Source organism: Sarcophilus harrisii, chromosome 6, assembly GCF_902635505.1.
Source record: "Sarcophilus harrisii chromosome 6, mSarHar1.11, whole genome shotgun sequence".
NCBI lineage: Eukaryota > Metazoa > Chordata > Mammalia > Dasyuromorphia > Dasyuridae > Sarcophilus > Sarcophilus harrisii.
This window is the reverse complement of record NC_045431.1, coordinates 244,214,103-244,220,317: the sequence shown is the minus strand read 5'-3', so window position 1 is coordinate 244,220,317 and position 6,215 is coordinate 244,214,103.

Here is a 6,215-nt window from a genome sequence, read left to right as displayed (position 1 = left end):
GGAAGGAAAAGGCAGGAAAAAAAGCGAGTGTCCGGGAGCAGTGTCAGAGGTTAAAGGGTCAGCAAATGACCAAAGACTTCTCATATCCATTTTACAAGTGGGGACACTGAGGTCCGCACAGGTGAGGGGACTCTCCCAGGGTCATTTAGGGATTAAGGCTCAGATCCAGAACATGAACTCCGGTCTCTTGACTTTCAGAGAAATGCTCTTCAAATATCACGCCCTGGGTATAATTAGTCCCTACTTATAGGTGGGGAAACGGAGACCCACAAAAAGAAAACTCTTTTAAATAGATTTTTATTTGTCTTTTTTTTTTTTTAGGTTTTTATTTATTTGTCTTTTTTATTTTTATATCACTTGGATTTTCCCCTACATTGTTCCCCTTCCCTCTCCCAGAGAGCTATCCCTTAAAACAAGGGTTTTTTTTTTTTCCTAAAGGAAGAGAAGGAAAAAATAAATCATCAAAAACTAATCCATTGAGAAAAATAGTATAATATGGGGGTAGCTAAATGTCACAGTAGATAGAGCACGGAACCTGAGTTCAAATCCAACCTCAGACACTTAACACTTCCAACTGGGTGACCCTAGGCAAGTCACTTAACCCCAACTGTCTCAGCAAATAATAATAATAATAATAATAATAATAATAATAATAATGTGATGGGTCCCTATCCCCCAGCTCAGAAAAAGAGAGTGGGGGAGGCATGGAAGCAGCTTTCCTGATGCTTCTGATTGGTCCACTTTAATCCAGAGCTCTTTCCCCCACTACCTAAGAGGAATAACAAGAAAGACATTTTCTAACTCTCCCCAACCCAACTTGAAGGGACTGGAGGTGAACTCACAGCACAGACCTTCTTCTCAGAAAAGAGAAAAGGTCAAGGGCCAGCAGGAGGGCCTCCTAGGCCTGAGGCACCCTCCAGTGGCCACTCGGGAAGAGCCAGGACCTGCAGCCTAGAAGCTGCTCCAAGTTCTCCTCGCGTCTTAGAACCCTGACGAACAGGGAGCGTAGGGCTCTCTGGGGCAGCTTTTCCCAAACTCCCGGGAACTCGGGACCCTGAGGGAGAGGAGGACCTGGCACTCTACTGAAGAAACTTAGAAATGCTCGAAGACTGGCAGGGCACTCGACAGATTTTACCTTTTTAACACAAGTGTTTTCTGTGCCCTCCAAATTTGATGCCCTGGGACAAACCCCTATTGCCCTGCCCTCGTTTTGGCTCTGGTTAGTGATTTAAAATTCCCTTTGGTTCAGGGAAAAGCCTTCGGATTTTGAAAGCGATGTGCCATTTCCCAAAACCTAGAATCATCCAGAGGGGGTGACAGGGAGGCAGATTTAGGCTCAACATTAGAGAAAAACCAACAGTCCTTGCCTGGGATAAATTACCCAAGGAGGTATCGGACTCCCCTCATTCCGGGTACTCAATCGCCCTCTTGCCTAGGACGTGGTGGAGAGGATCCCTATCCAGGGCCCCAGAAGAGGAGAAGCAATATTGCAAAATCACTACTGGCCTTGGCGTCAGGCAGATCAGGTGCAAATTCAGCCCCAAAATTCCCTAGGCACCTTGGGCAAATTTCTCAATAATCTTCCCGAGGCTTGGTTTCCTCATTTGTAAACTAGAAACTCCGGGGACTGAGCGTGGATCACAAGGTGGTGTTTTTACTTTTTTGTTGTTCGTTTGAATTTTATTTTTCTCATTTTTTTCCTTTTTGATCTGATTTTTCTTGTGCAGCAAGATAATTGTATAAATACGAATGCCTATATTGGATGGACATATATTTTTACCACGTTTAACATATATTGGATTACGTGTCGTCTAGGAGAGGGAGTGGGGGAAGGGGAGGAAATTGGAACATGAGATTTTGCAAGGGTCAATGGTAAAAAAAATAGTCCTTACATAGGATTTGAAAATTTTTAAAAAGCTTCAATAAAAAAATTAGAAACCCACCTTACAAGGTTATTGTGAACAAATGAAATAATGAGTGCAAGGGGTTTTGTAAACCTTAACATGAGCAGATGTGGGCTTTGGGGTCCCTTCCCCTCTGAGACTCTTTTCCAAGAGCAAAAATCAGTTTTCTCCCCTACTCACTTATCCCTTCACCATTAAAAAACAAACAAACAAACAAAGAAAATTCTTGTAATAACTATGGATACTGAGGCAAAATGAATTCCTGCATTGGCCCTGTCCAAAAAAAAATGAATGTCTCATTTAGAGCTTTGATGGATGCTGTGGAGTCTGTGAATTCTTCCCGTCTCTCCATCACTGAGTGCCCAGCACATGGGCGCCTGAACCAACCTGCCCGCCCTTTCTCGTGTTCTCATCGAGCCTGGAGTAGCAAACAGAGGGGCGCTAACTACCGAGCTTCCCCAAGGAGCACTGAGCACGATCCGCCAGCTGGACTGGATGTGAGCTCGGAGAAGAAGGAAGAAGAGAAACCAGATTTCTCAGGAAATCAAAAGAGGAAGATGTCAACTATTAAAGGCTGACTTTAAGGAACTGAGCGGAGCAGCCTGAGATTCCTGCGAAAAGCTCCTCTCCTGCACCCGACAAAGCTGCGCTCCATGTGTGCGCCGTCGGCCCCCAAATCGTGCTTCCCACGGAGGAAGAGGAAGGGCTTCGGCCCCAGAGGCATTTCCAGAAATAAGTCCTTGCCCACAAACTTTTGGCAGCACAAATAATTACAGAGAAAGGCAAGGGAGGCTCCTTGGGTCTCCTGGCCTTCTCCCTTCTGGGCCTAAACAGGGGCTGTTCCTCTCCAACTGAGCCTTATGGAGGGACCACAATCCCCTCAGAGCCTTAAGGAGAGAGGGAAGAATAACTCCAGAGCAGAAAAGACAACACTTATATAAAAGGGATGACATTTTTATTTATTTAATTGTTAATTATTTTATATATTTAATTGTTAATTTATGGAATAAAACAAGCATTTCTATAACAAGTATAATAATAATAAAAATGCCCATTTCGTTTTGTTATTTATTTGTTAATTTATAATAATAATGTAGCACAGGAAACTGCAAATCCAAACGAACTGCGCTCGGCTGCCTGAGTGAGATGAGCGCAGTAAGGAGGAAGGGGAGCACACTGATGGGGGCTCTGGAGCTGCCGTATGGGAAATCACTCCTTAGCAGCTCAGGGCCCTCCAGAATCCTGATGGAGAAGGGGGAGCTCTGCAGCCAGCAGAGTTAGTAGAGGGGGAGGGTAGCCTCAAGGGCACATGCTGCTCTAGCTTTGGGCCTCCTACTACCATAGTCCTGGGGACTTTCAGGGTTTCTTAAGTCAAAGTGTCGAGATCACTGATTTGGAGCTGGGAGAAGCGCCTCTGGGCGTCTGGTCCGATCCCCTCATCTTAAAGCGAGGAACCCCAGGCTCGAGGAGAGAAATGATTTCTCTAAGGTCACAGTGGGTACCAGAGGCAAGATTTGAACTCAGGTTCTTGATTTCAAAGGCCAGGATTTCTGTTGCAGCCCTGCCCACCCGGGCCAAACTAGGGCGATGGCCCGGCCCGCTGCCCTTCCTTCTCCTCCTTTCCTCCTCCTTCTCTTCTACCTCTAGAACTTAGTTCCCAGAAAATGCCGAAGAACTGTGCACACAGTGGGTCACACGGAGCATTTCACCTTTTTGGTCATTCTTTGCTTGCTCTTTGTTTTCTTTCTCCTTTTTGATCTGATTTCCCTTGAGCAGCGGATAACCGGGAAATGTAGGGAAGAATTGCCCACATTTAATCTATATTGGCTTACTTGACATCTGGGGGAAGGGGGGGGAAGGGGAGAAGAAGGGGGAATGTTTGGAACACGAGGCTGTGCAAGAGTGAATGTAGAAAACTATCTTTGCCTACATTTTCCGAAGAAAAAGCTATTGATTTTTTTAATTTTAAAAAAGAAATGTTCATTCACTCGTTTGTTCATTGCTCCATCTTGATCCCTTCACTGCTAGAAGTACCCTCCCTCCCAAAGGCCATAGCAGGGGGTTGGCGCTGGGATTCAAGTTTTCCTGAGTCCTCTCGGCGGTATCCACCACCATCCCCACCCCTACACACACTCACATACACTCACACTCACACATACTCACACTCACACACACATTCACATTCACACACACATAATCACATAATCACACTCACTCTCACCCACTCACACACACACTCACACTCGTAATCCCACAATCATACTCACACACTCACACACTCACAATCACACAATCACACTCACTCTCACACACTCACACACACACTCACACACACTCACACTCGTAATCCCACAATCACACTCACACACATTCATACTCACACACACACACATAATCACACAATCACACTCACTCTCACACACTCACACACACACTCACACTCGTAATCCCACAATCACACTCACACACATAATCACACGATCACACTCACACACACTCTCACACTCACACACATAATCACATGCTCACTCACACTCACATACACTCTCTGCCTTTTTCTTCTCCTCCTCTTCCTCTCCTACCCCTAGAAGGCCGGGAACATTAGGGAGGGGAGCCTGATCCTTCCTGCCCGGATTGAGGCCTTTGAGGCACCGCTCCGGCCACGTGGGCAGGAGGGGAGCGGGAAAGAATTAGAGGGGCCCGGGTGCCCGGAAAGGGTGTGGGGGAGGGGCTGAGAAGCAGGGATGCTGCAGGGACCGAGCAGGCTTTAGCTGGAAGATTAGACAGAGCCCGGCAGAGACAATGGCCTCCTTTGTGGAAGGAACTGGGATTATGGAATCAAGTGACCGTGGCTGGCAGCGGGGCCCAGCTTGGCTGGAGTTTGGTAAGAGCACCTCCCCCCCTCGTGGGGAGTGGGGATGAGGGGTTGGGGGGGGGGGACGGCGGCAGCGGGCCCCCTGGGGAGCTGACCGGGAGCAGGCGAACATTCCCGGGCCCCGGCACTGCCTGGACGTCCCACCTGTGAGTATGAGAGGACGGGTGGGAGCCGTTTCCCAGGGATAAGGGGGCTAATGGGCACAGTAGGACTTAGCTGGGAGGCAGAGGTGGACATGTCGTGCCCACACGTACAAGGGCACAGAACATACCCGGACACACCCGGCACATGTTCATGTCTGCACAGGTGCGGGGGACATACGTAGCCTTGGGCTCATTTGACCTGAGAGGATTTGGAGGGACATAGGTCAAAGTGGGGACCTGGAGCGGACAGGGAAGCTCCCGGGCTTGGGGGTGGGAGGGTAGTGTGAAGGGCAGGAGGGTGTGAGGGGAAGTGCAGGACCCTGCCAGCCCCGGGGCCCCCATCTCAGCCACAAGTGCTTAGAGACCTTCCCCCAGTTCTTGGGGACCCCCCCAAAAGGTCGCTCATGTTGAAAACTCTTGTAATCCGTTCCTGGTCATCCCGCCCCCGGCCCGTCTCTCGGGACCCTGCCGCGGCCGCCCGGTGCCCCACCCCTGGCTTCTCCTTGCCCTCGGAGCATCATGACTGTCACCTACACCAATCGGGTGGCCAACGTCCACCTGGGCACCTTCTCCAGCCTCCTCCTGCAGTGGCGGGGGAGCATCTACAAGCTCCTCTACTGTGAGTTCACCATCTTCATCCTCTGCTACTTCACCATTAGCATGATTTACAGGTGAGTCTGAAGGAGGGAGGGTCAGGGCGGGGGGAACTTAGAACCTAGAATGTCAGAGCTGGGGGGAAACCTTAGAACCTAGAACTCAGACTGTCAGAACTGGGAAGAACCTTAGAACATGGAATATCAGAGTTGGGAGGAAGACGAGAACTAGAACACAGGATGTCAGCTAGAAATCTTAGAACCTAGAACATCAGAACTAGAAGGAACCTTTGATCACAGAAAGTCAAGTCCAGAAGGGACCTGAGATTAAAGAAACTCAGAAATGGAAAGGATTTTAGAACACAGGACTCCGAATTTCAGGGCTCAAAGAAGAGTTAGAATCTAGGACCCAGAATGTCAACCAAAAGAAATTTTAGACCATAGAACATCAGAACTAAAAGGAACTTTTGATCCTAGAACATGAAGGCCAGAAAGGACCCGAGAATAAAGAAACTTACAACTGGAAAGGATTTTAGAACACAGGACTCCGAATTTCAGGGCTTGGAAAGATTTAGAACCTAAAACCTAGAGTGCCAGAGCTGGGAGGAACCTTGAAGCTCATGGCTGCATAAGGGCCTTAGAACCCCAGAGCTGGGCGGGAGACACACACTGCTGATCCACAGACAACACCGGCCAAAAA